This window comes from Balaenoptera musculus, chromosome 5 (assembly GCF_009873245.2).
Source record: "Balaenoptera musculus isolate JJ_BM4_2016_0621 chromosome 5, mBalMus1.pri.v3, whole genome shotgun sequence".
NCBI classification, from domain to species: domain Eukaryota; kingdom Metazoa; phylum Chordata; class Mammalia; order Artiodactyla; family Balaenopteridae; genus Balaenoptera; species Balaenoptera musculus.
The window spans coordinates 43,057,590-43,082,668 of record NC_045789.1 but is presented as its reverse complement, the minus strand read 5'-3'; the positions used below and the strand labels follow the sequence as shown (position 1 = coordinate 43,082,668).

Sequence of the window (25,079 nt, the reverse complement as noted above, 5' to 3'; positions counted from 1 at the left end):
AATTAAATTCAAAGAAAAAATATTAAAAGCAGCAAGGGAAAAACAAAAAATAACATACAAAGGAATCCCCATAATGCTATCAGCTGATTTTTCAGTGGAAACTCTGCAGGCCAGAAGGGAGTGGCAGGATATACTTAAAGTGATGAAAGACAAAAACCTACAACCAAGATTACTCTACCCAGCAAGGATCTCATTCAGATTCAATGGAGAAGTCAAAAGCTTTTCAGACATGCAAAAGCTAAGAGAATTCAGCACCACCAAACCAGCTTTACAACAAATGTTAAAGAAACTCCTCTAGGTGGGAAACACAAGAGAAGAAAAAGACCCACAAAAACAAACCCAAAACAATTATGAAAATGGTAATAGGAACATACATATCAGTAATAACCTTGAATGTAAATGGATTAAATGCCCCAACCAAAAGACACAGACTGGCTAAATGGAAACAAAAACAAGACCCATATATATGCTGTCTACAAGAGACCCACTTCAGACCTAGGGACACATATAGACTGAAAGTGAAGGGATGGAAACAGATATTCCATGCAAATGGAAATCAAAAGAAAGCTGGAGTAACAATACTCATATCACATAAAATAGACTTTAAAATAAAGACTGTTACAAGAGATAAGGAGGGACACTACATAATGATCAAAGGATCAATCCAAGAAGAAGATATAATAATTATAAATATTTATGCACCCAACATAGGAGCACCTCAATACATAAGGCAAATGCTAACAACCATGAAAGGAGAAATCGACAGTAACACAATAATAGTAGGGGACTTCAACACCCCACTTACACCAATGGACAGATCATTCAAACCGAAAATAAATAAGGAAACACAAGCTTTAAATGAGACAATAGATCAGACAGATATAATTGATATTTATAGAACATTCCACCCAAAAGTGGCAGAATGCACTTTCTTCTCAAGTGCACATGGAACACTCTCCGGGATAGATCACATCTTGGGTCACCAATCAAGCCTCGGAAAATTTATGAAAATTGAAATCATATCAAGCATCTTTTCTGACCACAACACCATGAGATTGGAAATCAATTACAGGAAAAAAACTATAAAAAACACAAATACATGGAGGCTAAACAGTGAGCTACTAAATAACGAAGAGATCACTGAAGAAATCAAAGAAAAAATTTTAAAAATACATAGAAACAAATGACAATGAAAATACAATGACCCAAAACCTAGGGGATGCAACAAAAGCAGTTCTAAGAGGGAAGTTTATAGCAATTCAATCTCACCTCAAGAAACAAGAAAAATCTCAAATAAACAATCTAACCCTACCATTAAAACAACTAGAGAAAGAACAAAGAAAACCCAAAGTCAGTAGAAGGAAAGAAATCATAAAGATCAGAGCAGAAATAAATGAAATAGAAACAAAGAAAACAATAGCAAAGATCAATAAAACTAAAAGGTGCTTCTTTGAGAAGATAAAAAAAATTGATAAACCCTCAGCCAGACTCATCAAGAAAAAAAGGGAGAGGACACAAAGCAATAAAATTAGAAATGAAAAAGGAGAAATCACAACTGACACTGCAGAAATACAAAGGATTATAAGAAAATAGTAACACAATTTAAACAACTATATGCCAATAAAATGGCAGAAAATAGTAACACAATTTAAACAACTATATGCCAATAAAATGGACAACCACAAAGAAATGGACAAATTCTTGGAAAGGTACAATTTTCCAAGACTGAACCAGGAAGACTTAGAAAATATAAAAGACCTATCACAAGTAATGAAATTGAAACCATAATTAAAAATCTTCCAACAAACAAAAGTCCAGGACCAGATGGCTTCACAGTGAATTCTATCAAACATTTAGAGAAGAGCTAACACCCATCCTTCTCAAACTCTTCCAAAAAATTGCAGAGGAAGGAACACTCCCAAACTCATTCTACGAGGCCACCATCACCCTGATACCAAAACCAGACAAAGACACTACAAGAAAAGAAAATTACAGACCAATATCACTGATGAACATAGATGCAAAAATCCTGAACAAAATACTAGCAAACAGAATCCAACAGCACATTAAAAGGATCATACACCACGATCAAGTGGGGTTTATCCCAGGAATGCAAGGATTCTTCAATATAAGCAAATCAATCAATGTGATAAACCATATTAACAAATTGAAGGAGAAAAACCATACACAGAAAAAGGTTTCGACAAAATTCAACACTGATTTATGATCAAAATCCTCCAGAAAGTAGGCATAGAGGGAACTTACCTCAACATAGTAAAGGCCATATATGACAAACCCACAGACAACATCGTTCTCAATGGTGAAAAACTGAAACCATTTCCTCTAAGATCAGGAGCGAGACAAGGTTGCCCACTCTCACCACTACCATTCAACACGGTTTTGGAAGTTTTAGCCACAGCAATCAGAGAAGAAAAAGAAATAAAAGGAATACAAATTGGAGAAGAGGAAGTAAACTGTCACTTTTTGCCAATGACATGATACTATACATAGAAAATCCAAAAGATGTCACCAGAAAACTACTAGAACAAATCAATGAATTTGGTAAGGTTGCAGGATACAAAATTAATGCACAGAAATCTCTGGCATTCCTATATACCAACTACAAAAGATCAGAAAGAGAAATTAAGGAAACACTCCCATTTACCATTGCAAAAAAAAGAATAAAATACCTAGGAATAAACCTGCCTAAGGAGGAGAGAGACTTGTACTCAGGAAACTATAAAACACTTTTGAAAAAAATCAAAGATGACATAAAAAGATGGAGAAATATACCATGTTCTTGGATTGAAGGATCAATATTGTGAAAATGACTATACTACCCAAAGCAATCTACAGATTCAGTGCAATCCCTATCAAACTGTCAATGGCATTCTTCACAGAATTAGAACAAAAAAATCTTACAATTCATATGGAAACACAAAAGACCCCAAATAGCTAAAGCAATCTTGAGAAAGAAAAACGGAGTTGGAGAAATCAGGCTCCCCAATTTCAAGCTATATCACAAAGCTACAATAATCAAGACAATATGGTACTGGCACAAAAACAGAAATATAGATCAATGGTACAGGATAGAATGCCCAGAGATAAACCCACGAACATATGGGCACCTAATTTACGACAAAGGAGGCAAGAACATACAATGGAGAAAAGACAGTCTCTTTAATAAGTGGTGTTGGGAAAACTGGACAGCTACATGTAAAAGAATGAAATTAGGATACTCCCTAACACCATACACAAGAATAAACTCCAAATGGATTAAAGACTTAAATGTAAGACCTGACACTATAAAACTTTTAGAGGAAAACATAGGAAAAACACTCTTTGACATAAACCACAGCAAGATCTTTTTTGACCCACCTCCTAGAGTAATGGAAATAAAAACAAAAATAAACAAATGGGACTTAATTAAACTTAAAAGCTTTTGCACCGCAAAGGAAACCATAAACAAGATAAAAAGAAAACCCTCAGAATGGGAGAAAATATTTGCAAATGGAACAACAGACAAAGGATTAATCTCCAAAATATACAAACAGCTCATGGAGCTCAATATCAAAAAAAAAAAAATCCAGTTAAAAAATGGGTGGAAGACCTAAATAGACATTTCACCAAGGAAGACATACAGATGGCCAAGAAGCACATGAAAAGATGCTCAACATTACTAATTATTAGAGAAATGCAAATCAAAACTACAATGAGGTATCACCTCACACCAGTCAGAATGGCCATTATCAAAAAATCTAGAAACAATAAAAGCTGGAAGGGCTGTGGTGAAAAGGGAACCCTCCTACACTGTTGGTGGGAATGTAAATTGATACAATGACTATGGAAAACAGTACGGAAGTTCCTTAAAAAACTAAAAATAGAACTACCATATGACCCAGCAATCCCACTACTGGGCAATATACCCTGAGAAAACCATAATTCAAAAAGAGACATGCACCACAATGTTCATTGCAGCACTACTTACAATAGCCAGGACATGGTACAAACCTAAATGTTCATTGACAGATGAATGGATAAAGAAGATGTGGCACATATATACAATGGAATATTACTCAGCCATAAAAAGAAACGAAATTGAGTTATTTGTAGTGAGGTGGATGGACCTAGAGTCTGTCATACAGAGTGAAGTAAGTCAGAAAGAGAAAAACAAATACCGTATGCTAACACATATATATGGAATCTGAAAAAAAAATGGTACTAATGAACCTAGTTGCAGGGCAGGAATAAAGAGGTAGACATAGAGAATGGACTTGATGACATGGGGTGGGAGGGAAAAGTTGGGGTGAAGTGAGAGTAGCATTGACATATATACACTACCGAATGTAAAATAGTTGACTGGTGGGAAGCAGAAGCGTAGCACAGGGAGATGGGTTCGGTGCTTTGCGATGACCTAGAGGGGTGGGATAGGGAGGATGGGAGGGAGGCTCAAGAGGGAGGGGATATGGGGACATGTGTATGCATATGGCTGATTCGCTTTGTTGTGCAACAGAAATTAACACGGTATTGTGAAGCAATTATACTCCAATAAAGAACTATTAAAAAAAAAAAGAAAAGAAAAAGAAATTCACTGGGTGCCCTCTGTATGAGAGACCAAGGGTAAAAAGGTAAATGAGACAGTCTTCTCTTTGCTTCTCAAAATATGGTCCACTGACTGGCAGCTTCGGTGTCTCCTGGAAACTTGTTAGAAATGCAGAATCTCAGACCCCACCCAGATCCACTGTATTAGTCAGAGTTCTCCAGAGAAACGGAATAGGAGATTGATAAATATATATAGACACACACACACACATGCCCACAAAGAGACTTATTATAAGGAATTGGCTCACACAGTTATAGAGGCTGACAAGTCCCAAGATCTATAGAGTGAGTAGGCAAGCTGGACACACAGGAGAGCCAATGGTGTAGCTCCAGTCCAAGGCTGGCAGGCTTGAGACCCACGAAGAGCTGATGTTTCAATTTGAGTCCAAGGGCAGGAAGATGCCAATGTCCAATTTCAAAGGCAATCAGGCAGGAGGAATTCTCTCTTACTTGGGGAAGAGTCAACCTTTTTGTTCTATTCTGGGCTTCAACGGATTGGGTGAGGCCCATCCACGTTGGGGAGGGCAATCTGCTTTACTCAGTCTACCAATTTAAATATTAATCTCATACAAAAACACCCTCACAGACTCACCTCACAGAAATAATGTTTGACCATATATCTGGGCACCCAGTCAAGGTGACACCTAATATTAACCATCACACCTACTGAATCAGAATCTGCATTTTAACAAGAGTCCCCAGATGATTCATAGGCACACTGAAGTTTGAGAAGCACTAGTGTAGTCTATGTGCACAAGGATCTCACAGAAACATGAACAAATAACTACAATACGGCACAGCTCCAATTGCAATCCAGTCAGTCCAAGATAGAGTGGTGACGGCCATAGAAAGCAGTGAACAACCTCTTGAACAGATCAGGAAAGACCTCACAGAAACCTTCACAGAAGTGGGGCCCCTTGACTAGGCATTAAAGGTGAATAGGAGTTTCCCATGCATGGCCTCTGCAGTCAGACTGCCTGGATTTGAAGCAATAACTCTGCCACTTACTAGGTATGTGACCTGAGGTGAGTAATTTAACCTCACTCTGCCTCAATTTCCCTATCTATAAAATAGGAAAAATGATAATACCTACTCAAAAGGTCATTGTGATAATTATATAAGCTAATATATGTGAAGTTAAAACAATGCCTAACACTTATTATGCACTATAAAACATAAACTATCATCATCATATTTTTAGATCTTCTAATCCACAAGGTAGCTAGTGTTTGTAGTTCATTTTATTTAATATTAGATTTGCCTCTGTGCCATTAACAATGGCATCACGCTTCATATATAAGCTTCCTGGATTCTCCTGACACTGAGGTGCAAGAACCAAATATAAATGCAAAGGTCCTTAGAAATCCTAGGCTAAACCACAACAACAAGGACCCTCAATAATCATAAGAAATGACATTTATTGTGTGCTTACTTCAAGCCAGAAACCACCATAAGCACTAAGCTGTACTAATTCATTTAATCCTCATAACAGCCATTTGAGGTAGGCAGTGTTGTTATCCCTACTTTGCAGATGAAGAGACAGAGACACAGAAAGGTTAAGCAACTTACCCAAGTTCACAGAGATAGTAAGCAACAGAGGCACCCAGGCATGCTGTCTCCATAGCCTACACACTTAACCACTAGGTCACACTGTCTCTCAACAGGCTAAAATTTCAGGAGAATTTAGGACGATGATTTATAAATCTGGGAAGTGCCAATTTTTTAATCATACGTCTGTAGATCTGACAAGCACAGAAGATGTAGACTAGTCTTCTCTTTCCACTGTAAGTTCAAAATGACAAAGGATTTCAAAGACTCAATAAATATAGGGTAGCAAGATCAGAGGTCTACCCAAGGGAATCTATTTCCTATAATAGGGTAATGCTAGTAGGTATACCAAATAGACCTACAGAAGTACAAAATCTCAAACACAATAAAAATTTATTTCTTGTTCAGGTAAGAATAAAAGGTAGATGTTCCCAGCTGACAGGTGGCGCTGCTCCTCACAGTTGTTCCATCCTGTGGCTCCACCGTGCCCAGGTGGAGTCATCTGCATCCAGCCAGTAGAGCAGGAAAGAAGGAACATGGAGGAAGCATCCCCGCTTCTCAAACGTTAAGGCCAGGAAGTGACACACATCATCCCCATTCACATTCTATTAGTGAGAAATAGCTACATGGCCATGCTTAGGTGCAAAAAGGGCTGGGACATAAAAAGAAACGAAATTGAGTTATTTGTAGTGAGGTGGATGGACCTAGAGTCTGTCATACAGAGTGAAGTAAGTCAGAAGGAGAAAAACAAATACCGTATGCTAACATATATATGGAATCTAAAAAAAAAAAAAAATGGTCATGAAGAACCTAGGGGCAGGATGGGAATAAAGACGCAGACCTACTAGAGAATGGACTTGAGGACACGTGGAAGGGGAAGGGTAAGCTGGGACAAAGTGAGAGAGTGGCATGGACATATATACACTACCAAATGTAAAACAGATAGCTAGTGGGAAGCAGTCGCATAGCACAGGGAGATCAGCTCCGTGCTTTGTGACCACCTATAGGGGTGGGATAGGGAGGGTGGGAGGGAGGGAGACACAAGAGGGAGGGGATATGGGGATATATGTACATGTATAGCTGATTCATTTTGTTATAAAGCAGAAACTAACACACCATTGTAAAGCAATTATACTCTGAAAAAGATGTTAAAAAAAAAAAAAAGGGCTGGGAAATTTCACCTCAGCTAGATAGCTACTTAGCAGGGACAACTACATACTATAGAAAGAGAAGCATGAATTTGGGGGTACAGCTAGCCCCCTCTGCCACATTCTTCCCATGGGGACCAGGTGGGCTCTCCATCACTCGGGGATGCATGGTAGTCTGTGCCTGTGGGAGATGCTCCCTGGGGAATCTGATGGGAAAACAACAGACCCCGTTTCTACAGCGCATCTTAGTCACTGATGATTGGGAGGACAATGCTGTTTGAAAGTACTAGATACATAGATAAACCATAGTCTCCTAAACCTGACTGTAAAGCCAAGATTGAGGCTCTTGTGATCCTCACCCATATCCTAGTATTAAAAAAAAAAAAAAAAAATCTGTGCAGTTACTTAATACTTGCTGATTAACATAGCTGATGAAAAATATTTCTGGCATCAGCACACAAATATTCTCAGTCATTTTAGATGAAGAAAATGATCTGAAAGGTTAAACTCCCAAGTAAGTGATTAATATGTAGTAAACTGGGACTTTCCTGGTGGTCCAGTGGTTAAGACTCTGCACTCCCAATGCAGGGGGCCCAGGTTCGAACCCTGGTCAGGGAACTAGATCCCGCACGCTGCAACTAAAAGATCCCACGTGTTGCAACTAAAGATCCCACATGCCGCAGTGAAGATCCTGCATGCCACAACGAAGACCCGGCACAGCCAAATAAATAAATAAATATTTGTAAAAATACAGTAAACTGAATGAATGGCGTGAATTTCAGTTCCTTAAAACCAGCACTTCTCTAAACTGAGTTCCCACTGACTCTCAGAATAGCAAAAAAAAGGGTCTGATGTATTCAGTGCCAGCGTACTTCCTTATAAATATTTCCCAAATCATAATTCTAATAGTAACTATGGCTAAAACACAGAGAAAACATAATTTTAAAGGTCTCTGATCTAGAGAATCTATTTCAAAAAAACACAAAATAAAAATGCAACTTCAGTCATGCATTTTGCCCCTTCTAGGGAAGCTCATTACCATGTTATAACCACATATCCAGGCAGACCTGAGGAAGCCTAGGAAATACTTTTCTTGCCTACTAGATTGTTTTGCAAAGTTAGATTTAAATGTTAAGCTTGTCAAGCCTAGAGCCTTCTCCATCTTATTTATATCATTAAATAATAAAATTAGAGCTGCATTAAACATTTCAAGCTTCAGGTTGGTAGAAACTGTATTAACTTCGATCAAATCAAAATTTTGCTGAACAAATGCATATATTCCAGAAGAGAAACTATTCCAGAAAGGAAAGACTGGAAAGTCCACCTTTTTTTCTTTTAATTTACATATTCATATCGTCAATCCAAAGATCTGCACTAAGTGAGAAACCAAAAACCAGGGACTTGACAAGGAGGATCTTCAATGACTGTGAAGTCTCCGTACCAGCCCTGGACTGTCTATATTCACACGGGAAAGAAGTATGCCTCCAACCAAGAGTCTCCAACCAAGAGCCCACCAAGGCTGTGTGGTCCCTACCGTGGCAGATGCTCCTGTTCTATAGACCCCAGACCCACTCTGCTTCCTGCCCTTCCGCAGCCTGGGTCTCAAGCCTCCACAGGTTCTGTGAGCAGCCCAGCACCTTCCAAATAGTCCTTTTCTGCTTAAATTGGTGAGAGCTAGTTTCTGCTCCTTGCAGACAAAGGCCGCTAACAGAAATACCCATGCTCACACCTGAGGACACTGAGGCTCGGAATGATTCTATAAATTGGCAAACGTTACACAATTGGTTGGTAGAACAGCAAAGAAAGGACGCCTAGGCCAGTGCTCTTCCTGCTTTCCTGAGTGGAGTCCTGTTAAGGATTCTCACTTAGAGACTTATTTCTGACGGTCAAATGAACTCGAACTAATCTGGCATGTTTCCTCAGAGGCGGTGTTCTCACTTCATCCCTTTGCCCTCATCGCCTGCATCTCACAAAGGAGCCTGGGCATTGCACTGTGGAAGCATGCAGCGCCCCCATATCTTAGGGCTCCCTTGATCACAGACATGATTCCTCAAAGCCCCATTCTGTGAGACCCACAAAGCAGGAAGTTTGTCTTTGGTTTTGATTTGGGCTGAATATTCATAACGTCTAGGGTAATCGGGAGGATACAGCTGAACATGATTAGAACAATCTTTTCTTTACAGATGTTCAGCCATGACTGAGAATTACGTTTCTAAATTTGTGTACTGAAAATGTCACAAATAACTCCCATCAAGCGGCTCTTCCTGAGCAAGAATATTGCCAACCCCCTTCTCCCCTCACAACAGAGAGGGCCCAGTATCGTGGAGCAGAGGCTTTGACGCAGGGGCATGATCAGAAATGCAGTTGACTGAGAGAGCCCACTCAACAAAGGGGCATTGTCTAAAGGGAAGAAAAAGGCCAGTCCGTTTCAGACATCTCAGTCCTTCTCTCCCCAGTATGCCTTGCACCAAATAGAAACTAATACTGTTTAGCATTTCCTGTTTAGTAAGTAGAGGTCAGAATTAAGAGGTAGTCTAGAAAACAGGGTAACAGAGCAGAAAAGCACAAGTGTGCTCCCTCATATATCGGAAAGCAAAGAGTTTGCTTAAAATGAAGAAATGCTGTATCCAAGAGGGGAAGATGTACTTCAAATCTCTAATAGGCAAATGATCTTCCCTAAAGTAAAGCTTCTAACAAAGTTTGATTTGTCTGCCTAGAAAATTGTTTCTCTGCAAAATGATTCACAGAAATTATGATGAGCTAAGTCTCTGAAAATCTGCTGTTCTCGGCCGCATAATTAATAGGTTATACTATAAAGAAACACATCAGCCCTGACCCCAAGTGGAAACAAGGTATTCCCCAAGGGGCTGTTCTTGCCTGAATTTACACTCCTGAACTTGGGGACATTCCAGGAAAGTGGTACTTTTTTTTTTTCAAACAACAAAATTTTATTATCTCACAATGTCTGTACATTAGAAGTCTAGACACAGCCTAACTTGGTCCTCTGCTCAGGGTCTCACCAGGTCTCAAGGTGTCAGCTGGGGCTGTGGTGTTATCAGGAGCTGGGGTCTTCTTCAAGCTCATTCAGGTCGTTAGCAGAATTCACTTCCTTGTGGTTGTAGGACTGAGCCTGGTTTCTTGTTAGCTGTCAGCCAGAGGTCACCCTCAGCTGACCTCACCCTAGGGGAGCTGTCTCAGGTCTTAGCCATGTAAGTCTCTCACAACATACAGGCTTACTTCTTTAAAGCCAGCAGGAGAATCTCTTTCCCTTTGAATCTCAGTCTCTTCTGAATCACTCTCACCCGATTAAATCAGGTCCATCCCAGATAATCTCCCTTTTGACTCACTCAGAATCAACTGATCTGAGATTATATCTGCAAAATGTCTTCATCTTTGTCATGTAATGTAACTTCATCATGGGAGTGAAATTGGTCATATACACAGACCTGTCCATACTCAGGGGGAAGAGCATTATAAAGAATGTGTGAAAAGGGGGGCAATAATCTTGGGGGCATCTCAGTATTCTGCCACGTCCTTTCAGAAGGAGTTTCTATTTTCAGCACTGGTTCAGGATCAAAGTGCAGAGCTGACGGTGTATCAGTGAGTGCTGTGACTAGAGACCTCATGAGTCCATACCTACAATAACCCTGTGGCTACCATCTGCCATTACTACCCGGCAGCCAGTGGGGTAAAATTCTTGTTGGTCCAGAGAGCAATCTTCCTCTTTCCATGGAACTACCAGAACATTTGCCTTCCTGAAAACTCAACGTAATCAACTTCTACAGAAAATCTTCCCTGTGAAAAATCAACTCTGCCCTCTTACTCTCCTCCTGCTTATTTCATTCTATCCTCCACATTAACCAGCTTTGTGATGTGGGACAAGTCGCTTTGCCTCTCTGGGTCTTAGTTCCCTCATTTGTAGAATTCTCAAGAGGTTGTCTTAAGTGATCTTGAATCTCTTGCCCAGGTCTATCATTCCATTAGTCTAGGTAACTGGCCTGGGGAATCAGGTAGAATGAAATGTGATTATCGTTTAAGGGGAGATGGTGTAATTGAAGGAATCCAAAAGGAAAAGAAGATTCAGGAAGCGTGGTGATTAAAATGATGCATTTTAAGAATAATCACAAACACAAAAATACTATCTAAACAGAAAAGCAGAACCATTTTAAAAGTCACTAAATTGAATGTTGGTACAAAGTCACTGTCCTGGGACATCATCAAAGTTCAGAATGGACAGACCCAGAGGCACACCACACGACATGGTCCCACAACCATCCCTCTGGGTGGTGGCAGTCACTGAACTCTCCATTTCAAACATCTCCATTCATTATTCTCATTATTCTCCAGTCATCATTCTCCATTCAAACAGCTCGTCTCAAGGTGACTGTCACAGGCGTAACAGTCACCTTATGAATTGTACTTTGGACTTTTTCCAGCACTAACCTAGCTTTTAGTCCTGGCTCCCTCATTTCCTTTAGTTCTTCCACCTGTAAAATGGAGATAACCACAGCTACCTTTCTGAGGAGTTAGTACGAAAAGCAAATAAGAGCACATACTTACCAGTACTTGATACGTTGTGAAAAACGTTCTGCAAATTAGGATGTTAATTTCAGTACTGTCATCAGTAATAATAATTTAGAAACACACCCTGATAGAGTTCTGTTGCTTCTCCTTCTGGGTCACTCAAAAGCGACCTATCTTGGATAAGTGCAACATAAAATTCACCAAGAAAGGCAAATGCATTTTTATGCATAACAAAGCTCCAAGAGACACAGAGATGTGTGCCTTCACCCTCGAGAACTCTGGACCAAAATATGTCCTTTCAAACTTCTTGGAACCCTGAGAGGCTGGACTGAACATGACTAAGGCATTCCATCCCACTTCTCTCTCCTGATATTTTTTCGTTTCCCAACAGTAAATTCACATCCCATGTCATTAAGGTCACTCAAACATTAACCGTATGTCATAATTTACTCCTCCTTCCCTTATCATAACTTTTACGAAATACACAGACATCACACCTTACTAACTCAATCTATTTCTTCAAAAGGTTTCCTCTTCACCAGAGTTAAACATGCCCATTCTCCATGTACATCCTGGGTGTACATGGCAGCACAAGTAGCATAGCTCATGATTCAACTGAACTCTAGATTATTTCCGTTTCTATTTCAGCTATTCGTTTTGGACTTCAGTTTCATGTGTTTTAATAGAAAATTCATTCACATAGTACAAAATTCAAAAGGTACCAAAGAGAATAAAAAATAAGAAATTCTCCTTCATCCCATCCCCAAGCCACTGGGCTTCGCACCCAGCTATAGCCAAGATTAGCAGATTCTACTCACAGTGCTGTTACAGTGATATTTTAAAAATTCGATTATGCAGCAAGCATAGAGTATCCACGATGTGCACTGCTTTAGTGATTAACTAATAATAATTGTTCCAAATTATTGAGCACTTACCGTGGGCCAGGCACTAGGTACTAGGCTAAACATTTTACATGCCTACCTCTCTTAATCGTCACGATAACCCTTTGCACTGGTTCTATTAATGTCCTAATTTAACAATGAGGAAACTGAGAATGATTAAATAATTTGTCTAAATACAGACATTAGGAAAATAGACAAAAGACTTACACAGACACTTCATAAACAAGGATATCCAAATGGCCAATACCTGGGTAAAAATGTATTTAGTCACCAGGAAAAAAAAACCACAAAGAGCTACCAATACACGACCACCAGAATGACAGAAATGAAAAAGACAGAGAATGCAAAACCATCCAGATCCTCATTAACAGCAGAATGGGTAAATTATGGTATATTCACACAATAGGATGCCATGCAGCAAGGAGAATGAATAATCTACAGCTACATGGAATGACGTGGATGAATCTCACAAGTATGACTTTGAGAGAAAGAAGCCAGACACACAAAAAAGTATATAGTATATTATTCTATTTATAAAAAGAACCAAAACAGGCAAAGCTACTCTGTGTTGCTAGAAATCAGAACAGTAGTTATCCTTAGGGGAGGTGGCGTGTCAGGAAGGCGACCTGAGGGAGGCTTCTGGGGTGCTGATAATGAGCCAGGTTCTGCCTACACCAGTGTGTTCAGTTCATGAAAATTCATTACGCCACACGGTGGATAAAATTTACATTTATATTTATGTGTATATAATACTGCAATAACCAGTTTTTTAAATTTTATGTCCTCATGAAGTTTACATTCTAGCGGACCCGAGGATATAGTATTTAACAGAAGTAGATCATGACCAGAGGGTTGAGCAGATGCATCATTTCTTAGCATGGGTTTTCCAGGGCCCTGGATCCTGTTCCTGTTAAGAAGGGGGATTCTGGCTACACTGCTGCCCTCTCATCCTCAGGCTTCCATCACCACTCCGCTAGAACTTAACATCCCTCCACTGATAGCTAAAGCAAGTGTTCTCAACCTGGGGCCTTCAGACCCCTCAGGAGCCCTGGGACAGAATTCAGGGTCTGTGAACTTAGATGTGCACTGCTTTAGTGGTTAATTAATAATAATTGCTCCAAACTATTGAGCACTTACCATGCGCCAGGCGCTAGGCACTAGGCTAAACATTATATACTGAATATATTATATAAATACAATTTATATTTATATATATTGATCTATATCGCTAAGTTCTACTCAGCTGAAATTTAGCATTTTCCTCAACTATGAAGGTAGGCAATAAAGCACAGTAGTATTAAAAGTGCCTAAGACTTTATCACCAATTAAAACACCAGATATTTTCATATTCATTTCAACTGTTGTAGATATCTTGAAATATAATTCACACTTATCATGACTTAGAAAGCTTGGTAACTGTTAGTTCTGCCCCTAGATTTTGTAGTCCATGTGTTAATAAACAAGCATTATATATTACTGTATCACAATTTTGTATTTTTAGTATTCTGATAACTGTATTTCAGTATAATTAGTTTCCTTTGTAATCTTATGTATTCTATTTTTTGCATTTAGAAACATTATTTTGAAAAAGGATCTGTTCGCGTTCCAGATCGCCAAAGGGGTTCATAGAAGAAAAGGTATGTTCATATGCTGGCCATTTCACGTTCCCCATCACCACGACCACCTCTCCCCTGCATCCCTGCCCCGCGTGCCCTGCACTCTCCACTCTCCCCTGCCTTGCTCTGTGTCCCACAGGTGTGACCCTCTATGGACTCACCACCCAGGTTTCCTTTACTACTCCCCCTCCCCAACTTGGAGGATATATGAATTTCCCCCTACTCCCTCCCTGCCTCACTAGGCTTCCAGGGGAGATTTAATTTCTCTGCAGCCACAGCTCCATCTCTCTCAAGGCTCCAATAGCTTTATTCCTGAGCCTTGTCCCTTCCTCCTGTCACCAGTCCCTGAGTTTTTTACCCCTTGTTGGTTCCTTAATTCACCCACACTGCTGGAAACTCTCTTCATTAAACTTTGCTCAGCTTAAGTCTTTTGAAAACAATTTCCATTTCTTGCCATCCTGATAACATTTACAGACCCTAGGCTCACGATTTGTAGACTAAAGCAAGGCTATGACCCCATTCTCATTGGGGGGCAGAGCGCAGAAGTGTGTGTGTGTGTGTGTGTGTGTCTGTCTGTCTGTCTGTACTGCATCCCTGTGTTGGGAGTGGGGAAAGATGCTCAGGGACCCTGAACAATAACACTTTCTCCACCTTCCCATTGCCCTGAAAAACTTTTAGCACAATCTGAGATGGGAAACCAGACAAGCGATGCTAAGAAAAGGTCATGCCTGAGCTGAATATGTAATATCCAGCAGGAGTTATCCAGGGGAAGTCGGGAGTAAGGGGGAGACAAGATTCTTAACAGAGGGAGTAGCATTTTCCAAGGCACAAGTGGAGGTAGAGCTGCTGCCAGGGGTTCTGCTGCAACTGTCACATGTTAGCAAATAAGTCCAAGCAGCACAGAGAAGCAGAAGGAAGCCATTCTTTGAAAAGGCAGAAGAACAGGGAGGGTCTGCTGAAAGGAGATCACTGCTGGAGAGAAGCACAGTTCTAAATTCCTTACACCTGCCGGATACTCTCCTAGGCATCTCTGATTTCCCAAGGCTGAACCGACAGGAAAAAAGAAACTAGATCAAGTCCTGCTTGCAAAGAAGATCATTTCTCCTAAGATACTTCTAGGCACTTGCCCTCCCCTCTCATTGCCCAGGACAACGCTGGCTGACAGCTCTCTGATATGGAAGAGTGAACGGAGGAGACTGGCCAGGCAGGGAAGGAAGAAAAGAAGGAAGCCTGCCAGGAGCTCACCTCCGTATATCAGTGTGCGTGCAAGATAAATAATCCCAGCCAACCCAGGCAGCTATCAAACCAAAGGGCATGTTGCAGGTAGCAAGATAAATCGCCATTGTCAAGGATGTCTTTGTTTGTTCCCGACAGACTCTTACTGTATCTCCCTCTCCTGACAAAGCAGCCCCAGGAACAGGTTTCTAACACGCACTGCCCTCTGGAAACGATAGTGCTTTTAGGGAGAGAAAAATGAGCTTGAGCTCCTGGGTCCAGAAGCCAGTAGACCATTGGCTGTGGGGACTACTCACTAAATACAGGTTAGAAGAAAAATCTATTGGAAACAATAGCTACATGCTGTTTTCACCAAAAGTCATTTCTGTCAATCCAGCAAATCTGAATCACCAGCGCTCCTTCAACAGGCTCATACCGTGAATCTTACCCACACTGGCCTTTCAGTGATTCCTCCTGACTCTGTCGTAAGCATTACACTCACTGGCAAATGCAGCACGTCAGAAGAGCTCCATGGGGAAAAGTTTATAAGAGAAATTGGCCGTCATTTTTTAAACTTTAAACATAGAAATTGTTTTAGTATCATTCTAGAAATGTCAGAAATAGGCAAATTCTTTATTTCTGGGTAGTAATTACAACTATCTGTTAGAACTTTGCAAATATGTCCATCAAGCTTTTGTCTAGGTAATTTGGGGGAAGGAAACCTCAAATTGTCTCTGAAACCGACTCTGCTCACCACCATTTCAGACACTTTAAAATTATTTGGGTAGTGGCTTCCAGGGGCTGGGGGAGAAAGAAATGGAGAGTTGCTGTGCAATGGGTATAAAGTTTCAGTCATGCAAGATGAATAAGTTTTAGAAATTTGCTGTCCAACGATGTACCTACAATTAACAATACTGTACTGTACACACAAAAATTTGTTAGAGGGGTGGATCTCATGTTAAGTGGTCTTACCATGATACAATAAAAAAGGAAAATCATTCGGAGATTCTGATTGTTCCTGAAGCAATGTAGAGCAGAAGGGACAGTCCAGACCTGGACTGGGGCACACAGGAGCACGCTTTGGCAGGAATCACTTTCTGGGAATGAACAAAGAGTCTGGCTGAATACGCAAAACGCTGAGCTAGAATTTCCCCCATTTATATAGCCAGTCTCCTCTCTCTCTCTGCTTATTCCTCCTTTTCACACAAACAAGAGCAAAAGTCAGAAAAGGTTAAGAAGAGCCTTTTCCTCTTTAAATGCAACAGGAAGTAGGTTACTGTATTATCACAAAGTATCAAAAAAAACAAAAACAAAAAAAAACAAAGTATCTATCTGTTTTGGTAGAGGAAACCTCCTTACCCTGTATAAAGATAGCCTCTAGGAGTCCAGGTATAACTACGCCTTTCCTGCCTTGAAAGACCAAGTCTCTGATCATCTATTTTGCTCATCCACAAGAGTTAGCATCGTGATGGGATTAAGAAAATGGGCCCTGCAGCCGGGCTGCTCGGATTTGGATCCTGGCTCTACCTACCACTTACTACATGACCTTGGGTAAGTTATTTAACTTCTTTGTGCCTTGGTTTCCCATCTGTAAAATGGGAATAATAGTTTTGCTATGAGGATGAATTTATAAAGCACATAGAAGAATACCCAACTCATATTAAGTGCTAATAAGTATTTGTCGAATAAACAAATAAAAAATAGATCTAGCTACCCCTTTTCCCACGTCCAGCTCTATTCTTGTGTTGCCAGCCTCTCTCATTCTGGAGTGTTTCTCTGTGGTTGGCTGTGCCCATCTTTGCCACTTTCTGCCTTCTCTGATGATGAGGACTCTGGGGGATACAGATCCTCAAACAAACATTTCTTTACTTCATGACTAATGCCTACTCGTCCTTCAAGTCTCCTCTTACACAGCTCTTCCTCCTGGAGTCTTCTCTGAGGAATTAAGTCTCCCTCTCACTTGCCCCATAGCACAATGTTTTTTCTCCACTCATTCATTGATTGAATCAAGAGAAAATTGTCATGTAAGGCCCTGTGCTGGGTATTGGGAGCTTACATTCTAGAGAGAAACACATAGCAGGCCTGGAAAACTTTTTGATGAATGGATGAATATACAAATGACTCACTTATGTGTCTGATCCTTACCACTTTCTCCCCACGGGAACAGACAAGAAACTGTCCAGATTACTCAGTAATTCTCTGACATCAGCCTATGACAAAGGGATTTGAGGGGTTTAGCCCCATCCCTCTCAGGACCCAGCTGACAGGGAGTCCCCTTCAAACTGCTGCATTTCTGCAGCCAGTGCAACCGTGCAGCACACAGCAGCAGCCTTGACTGTTGCTGGACCCGTTCGGGGCTCTTCAGGATTCAAGCAAGTGGACTGTTAGGAAGACTGAGACACTGGGAGTTACAGTGGATGGAGCCGTGCCCAGAGAAGAGGAAGGGCAAGAGTGAAATTAAAACCAGGCCGAAAGTCAAGCTAAACTAAGTTTTGCAAAACTAAAGTTTCACTCTGTAAAGAAACATTCTCCCATGTACTCTTTTGCTACAATCACCTGAACAACTCGGCAGATTTTCATTCATTACCTAAAACACACACGTGGGCACTGTGGTACTCTGAGTCTTCCTCATAGATGGCAGAGCTACCAGCTCTGAATTTACCTTCATCTTAAAATGATCCTTTTCAAGTTACTCAGCATAAACCCTAAAGATTACTCATATAGCCATCATCCAATTCTTTAATGAGATACAGGATATAGACAGTGAATTTATAGACTTGAGAAATTGCAAGACAAGAAATTTCACATGTAAAAGAAACAACTTTTTTAAGAATTAAAATTCTTTGTAAAGCAAGGAGAATGAAAGCAGATCCTGAAGACTACAGCAAAGGAACTGAGGTTGCCATTATGCCAAAGCCAGAATTTGGGGAAAGCATGGTAATCAGCAGAGACGGACAAATGCAGGTCAGGGGAGAGTGACAGACTGGTACTATGGAGAAAGCATTGGGTTTTAAGTCAGAAAACATGGATTTGAGTCCTGATTTGCCTTTTATCAGCTGAATGACTTTGAGAATCACTTATTCTCTCTAGCCTCAGTTTCCACATACATCAAATGGCAATAATCTTTGTTTCTGCTTTAGGTAGCTCATGGGCTTGACGCTAGCTAAGATCAAGTCGGTAATCGGTATGTAAACTCCCAGCAGAGGGCCTGATGTACAATGAGGCTCAATAAATATTCTTTTTTCTTACATTTTTTAATTAGAACAAAATAAATCTCTAACCCAAATGATCAGCGTATATGTTTCAAACTTGGCTCATGTTGAAATATATCAGTCATAAGTTTACCATGACTTTTTAAAAGAATAATGATGATGATAGCTAACACTTATTGAACATTTTTAATGCATATGCCAGGCACTATGCTAAGAGCTTTACACACACTCATTTATTCCTCACATTATTCCTGATGTAAGTTTATCATTACAGAGGGGGAAATCGGCACAGGGAGATTAGGCCACATCCCTAATTACAGTAAATAAGTGATGAAGCATTTGTTAAAATTTACTTAAAAAGCAAAGTGGAAAATTTGATTGAGAGGGGAAAGATATGAAAAAAATATGCAAATAAATTTGAGGACATATATCCATCATATCTCTCATCATATTTCCTACCAAACAGAAGAATGCGTCTCTCAGGGCTCTCTCTCCCCCTTCCATTCCTGCTAGCTTAAGGCTTCTCCTACTGCCAAAGGGTCCTGACTTCCGGATGCCAGCCTTGCCAGTGCTTGGCAGGTCAGCCAGAACCCTGAGAAAGATGCTCAATGTTTACTTTGCCTTTTAGATCATAAAGAGATTTCTCAAAAACAATATAGTTTTATGAAGAAGACATTGTGCCTGTGACTCAAGTTAACAAATTTTTTGTTTGTTTTTCAATTTTCAGAGAATGAGTTAGTGCTCTAATACCACACAGGGGTTAAAAGCATACGCCATGAGATCTGGAGCCAGGAGTCTGCCTGCCTTCCAGGGCTGGCTCCTCTACTTTTGAGCTACGTGAGGTTGGTGGACAGCTCACTTCCACCAACTGGAATGTTGAATGAAAGAGACAGCCATGAAATGTAGCCTGGAAAGAGCAAGCAGTGGAGATCAGAGTGCTGACAAACCCAGGAGGAAAATCCAGAGCATAGCCATCTCAGTGAGAGCATAGCCATCTCAGTGAGATCAAAGGGCCAGTATGTAAGATTTAAGAGCAACGCAAAGAGAGTGGGTAAGAGCGACAAGTGCAGTGTCTGGGCCTCAGAGATGGACCAGTCCTCGCTGAAGCCTGTGCCCACGGAGGAACCATGGAAGTAAGATGCACTTCTCACAGTCCGGGAATGTCTTCGCCGCTGTACCAGAGCACGGAGAAGACAAGTGCACATTAACGTGGATACAGTATGCTCAAAGATGATTTCTACTGAGACATGATCTGTAGAAGGCTTAGAAATTAGTGAATATGAATTTGGACACACTGCAGAGATCGCCCCTTGAGGTCAGGTTTCTTTGTGATTTGGGGAATAATCATTGAACCATGGCAACTTGACAGCAAGAGCCAACGAGCCTTAGAAATAATGGCACAAACCTGTCCTCCATGACCTAAAGCCATAACATTTTTCCAAGCTCTTGGAGCAGGAGCCATCAGTGTAAGAGGTCCCCCCAGCAGGAGTCCCTCACTCAGTCTGCTCAATCTGACTTTCCCACACACCCTGCCAAGAACACCTCCCACCCGCCTCTCTAAAACTCCGATCATGTCACCTTTCCTCCCAGCACCTCCGAGGAAGAAACACTTGCAGTAATCAGGAAATGAACAGAGAACTTCATCAAGGTCAAGCACATGGCTAAACTGTACAGGATGCCCTATATGTGACAGAACACAAACAAAAACCAAATGGAAATTAGCCTTGGCGTATTATACTCACAATTCAGTGCAAAGTACAGCCCTGTGAGTCTTCTGGCTCTGTCTAGAAAGAGAACTTTATTAAATATATCTCTGTTGCTATCCAGGGCACCTGCCACAAAGATACTACAAAATACAAAATAACAGCTTATTCCCGGGTTCATAAAAGCTCTCGGAGAAGAACAATTAAAGCTATCTATGCCTCTGGGGACATCCCATTTTACATCAACAAATGTTGTGTCATCTGTAACCTTGCCAATTTCCATTCAAGAACTTCCAATTATTCATATTGCTAGAGGGTGAATTCTGGTTTTCTTGCTGATCATTCCATTACCTCTTCTCCATCCCCCTCCCCCAAAAAAACAGATTATAGGCTTTTCTTGGGGAAAAAAATTATAAACAAACTGCAAGTTCAACCTTCCAGTGCTACAAAGCTGGGTGCTATTTTCTGATGTCCCAAATGGCCTCTTAAAACCACATGAAATAAACCTATTTCATTTTCACACACATCATTGTGTCCCTGTGGGTTGTAGAAAAGCATTTTCAGTCAGTCACTAACTGTTCTACGTGGATGCGAAGTTTTCCTTATTGTCCTACTACCAGGGCATCTCAGATTTTTTCCCCCTGTAGGGCATCCTACAGGGGGAAGGCAGGAAGAATTCGTGGGGGAGCACAGGGGGCACAAAGGAAGTTAGGAAGGAGGGCCTGGTCTGCTAATCCCAGTGATGGCCACAGCAGTGGAAGGGTTTGCCCCTGACTGGAGCCCAAATGTTAGAGAGCGGCAGCTACGTGGGCCTGAGAATCAGACAGATTATAGAACTCACTTCCAGGCTGCTGATGGTGGTGAGCATAAATTAACATTTCAGGCTTCCCTGGTGGCGCAGTGGTTGAGAATCTGCCTGCCAATGCAGGGGACAAGGGTTCAAACCCTGGTCTGGGAAGATCCCACATGCCGCGGAGCAACTAGGCCCGTGAGCCACAATTACTGAGCCTGCGCGTCTGGAGCCTGTGCTCCGCAACAAGAGCAAGAGAGGCCGCGATAGTGAGAGGCCCGCGCACCGCGATGAAGAGTGGCCCCCACTTGCCGCAACTAGAGAAAGCCCTCGCACAGAAACGAAGACCCAACACAGCCATAAATAAATAAATAAATAAATAAACCCAAAGTTTAAAAAAAAAAAAAAAGAAAGAAATTAACATTTCATTCCCCCCAGTCACTGCAGTGGCTGGAAGACATGATTGATCTAACGTTTGGCCTCCCTACAAGGGATGTGCTCATGCTTTCTCCCAGCACTCTCCACTTCCTTATGAGCTCAGCTTTTCATCACCAGACAAATATGTGGGCTTGAGTCTCGGGACCATCAAGCAGCAGGCAACCTGCTGGGGTAGTTACATCTCCACATCCTGTCTGTGCAGCAACACTTAACTGAACAGCAAAAGCTAGTGATCTGGACTTCCCTGGTGGCGCAGTGGTTGAGAATCCGCCTGCCAGTGCAGGGGACGTGGGTTCGAGCCCTGGTCCGGGAAGATCCCACATGCCGCAGAGCAACTAAGCCCGTGCGCCACAACTACTGAGCCCACACGCCACAACTACTGAAGTCCACATGCCTAGAGCCCGTGCTCCGCAACAAGAGAAGCCACCGCAATGAGAAGCCCGCACACCGCAATGAAGAGTAGCCCCCGCTGGGCGCAACTAGAGAAAGCCCGTGCTCAGCAACAAAGACCCAACGCAGCCAAAAATAAATAAATGAATAGATAAATTTATAAAAAAAAAAAAGCAGTGATCCTGTAGGCAGTGGGGCTCAATAGCATCAGGACCCATAGCAGGTCCCCTTTCAGGTTACAAGCCTTCCCCATCCTTCAGGGCTCTGTTAACACTTTTCTGTGTAAAAATGCACACATCTGAGCAAAGTGGACTGGATTTGCAGGCATCGCTAAATGTAAAGGAATTCGTGTGGTTCATTCCCCTTAAAGTAATTATTAGCATTTGGTCTGTTTCTTTTCGTAACATCACCCTTTAACCAACAAATGTTTCCAAGAGCTTTTTCTATTATCAGTCATCTGGTTTACTGGCTTGTCTGAGAGTTGAGCCCACAAGGTGCCTGATGGAGAAGGAAGTGGGGTTGCCAGAATACTGGGGTGGGGACTTTTCTCTGAGGCACCAGAGGGGCCCCTTTTACTGCTTTGCACAAAGACCTCCCTGACGCCAGCAGCAACCTGAGTAACACCAGCCACTGCTGTAAAATCTATGCCACGTCCTCTAGAGGTCATATGAGGGCTCTGTAGTGTGGGCACAGCTCAGATCCAGTACCTGTTAGCTGGCCATTGAGGGAATTCTGTATATGTTCAATGCAAACTGTTTTCCTTTCTTCGAAGAGTAGGTGGAGGACAGGAAGCCTTGAAATAATGCTTGCTGTGTTTTTGGCTTATCAGAAAGAATGGATCCGTTACTGAGAGACTGAAGAATTTGGAAGCAAAGGTTGTATTTTCATCTTTTCTTTTTTTTTTTTTTTTTTTTTATGTTAAACTTTTTTATTTTCCTTTAAAGAGAACATATATATGTTTTTAAACAGCAACTTAGTAGAGTTTTATTTTTTTAAATAAATTTATTTATTTATTTATTTTTGGCTGCATTGGGTCTTCGTTGCTGCACGTGGGCTTTCTCTAGTTGCGGCGAGCGGGGTCTACTCTTCGTTGTGGTGCACGGGTTTCTCATTACGGTGGCTTCTCTTGTTGCCGAGCATGGGCTCTAGGTGAGCAGGCTTTAGTAGTTGTGGTGCGTGGGCTCAGTAGTTGTGGCTCACAGGCTCTAGAGCACAGGCTCAGTAGTTGTGGCGCACGGGCGTAGTTGCTCCGTGGCATGTGGGATCTTCCCGGACGAGGGCTTGAACCCGTGTCCACTGCATTGGCAGGCGGATTCTTTTTTTTTTTTTTTTTTGTTTAAATTTTATTTTATTTATTTTTATATAGCAGGTTCTTATTAGTCATCTACTTTATACATATTAGTGTATACATGTCAATCCCAATCTCCCAGTTCACCCCACCACCACCACCACCCCCACCCCCTATTTTCCCCCCTTGGTGTCCATACGTTTGTTCTCTACATCTGTGTCTCTACATCTGCCTTGCAAACCAGTTCATCTGTACCATTTTTCTAGATTCCACACATACAGGTTAATACACGATAATTATTTTTCTCTTTCTGACTTACTTCCCTCTGTAGGATAGTCTATTTTCATCTTTTCTGAGGACTGAGACTTGGAAAGAGAATGATATGGGAGGTACTAAAGAAAATGAGTTTTTCTAGACTAAGGTTTACAGTATAGATAAATATGCTTCATGATTGGCTAGACTAAGCTTATCCATTTAGCAATTATATATTAAGCCCTTGTTACGTCTCAGGCACTGAAGGAATGTATTTCAGGAAAACGGTGAAGAATGGGTTTGCCTGGAGCCACCACTTAAGACGGGTGCAAGCCAAGCAGAAGGAGTGACCTTGTCTGGGAAAGAGTGGATTAGCTTAACGAACTGGGGGTGGGAGCACCTAGAGGGTTGAGGGAGAGGCAATGACAACTGTGTTCAAACGTGTGAAGAGCTATTATAAGCAATTAGATTAGTTCTGTTCAGCCCTTAACTGTTAGACCCATGGATAAAAGGGTTGGGCAGGCAGAGTTTGGGTCTCATTGGAAATAAGAACCTTCAAACCATTATTACTGAAGCCTTGAGTACTAATGATTTTTTCATCACAGAAGATATTCAAGCAGGAGTTGAATGACTACTTGTTCTGGATGCTAAAGTGGGAATTCAAGCAGCACAACAGAATGAATGAATGAATGATTGAATGAATGAATTTAAAGTGCTTTCTGATCCTTAGATTCCATGAGATTCTTAAGGAAGAGAGCCTTATGCTTTTCACGTCAGTTCTGGGGCACCAACTCCTTCCCTGTCTTCTATTAGACTTGTTAAATTTGAATAACACACATGTTGTAATAAGATCATAAAACGTGTTTTATTTTTGTTGCACCCTAACATTTATGAATTGATTTGATTCATACCTTCTGTTTATCTCACTTTGTAAATAAGAAAACAGAGAACATTTGAGTTCAATACAACAGCAGTCAAGAAAGGGTTCACTGTGGAATACTACTCAGTCATAAAAAAGAAGGAAACAATGCCATTTGCAGCAATGTGGATGGACCTAGAGATTATCATACTAAGTGAAGTAAGTCAGAAAGAGAGAGACAAGTACCATACGCTATCACTTATATGTGGAATCTAAAATGTGACACATATGAACCTATCTATGAAACAGAAACAGAATCACAGACATAGAGAACAGACTGGTGGTTGCCAAGGGGGAGGGGGTTGGGGGAGGGATGCAGTGGGAGGATGGGGTTAGCAGATGTAAGCTTTTATATATAGAATGGATGAACAACAAGGTCCTACTGTAGAGCACAGAGAACTATATTCAATATCCTATGATAAACCATAATGGAAAAGAATATAAAAAAAGAATGTATATATATATATATATGTATAACTGAATCACTTTGCTGTACAGCAGTAATTAACACAACACTATAAATCAACTATAG

The 25,079-nt window shown here is 41.1% G+C and overlaps 1 protein-coding gene and 1 non-coding gene across 2 annotated transcripts in view; one reads left to right on the top strand and one right to left on the bottom strand.

The window, feature by feature from the left end:
• LOC118895532 overlaps nucleotides 1-25,079 on the bottom strand; it is a 476,261-nt gene that overhangs the window by 392,749 nt on the left and 58,433 nt on the right. The gene's annotated exons all lie outside the window — the stretch shown is intronic.
• TRNAG-CCC lies at nucleotides 7,844-7,916 on the top strand. Its single transcript has one exon. It is a non-coding gene; the product is annotated as a tRNA-Gly (tRNA).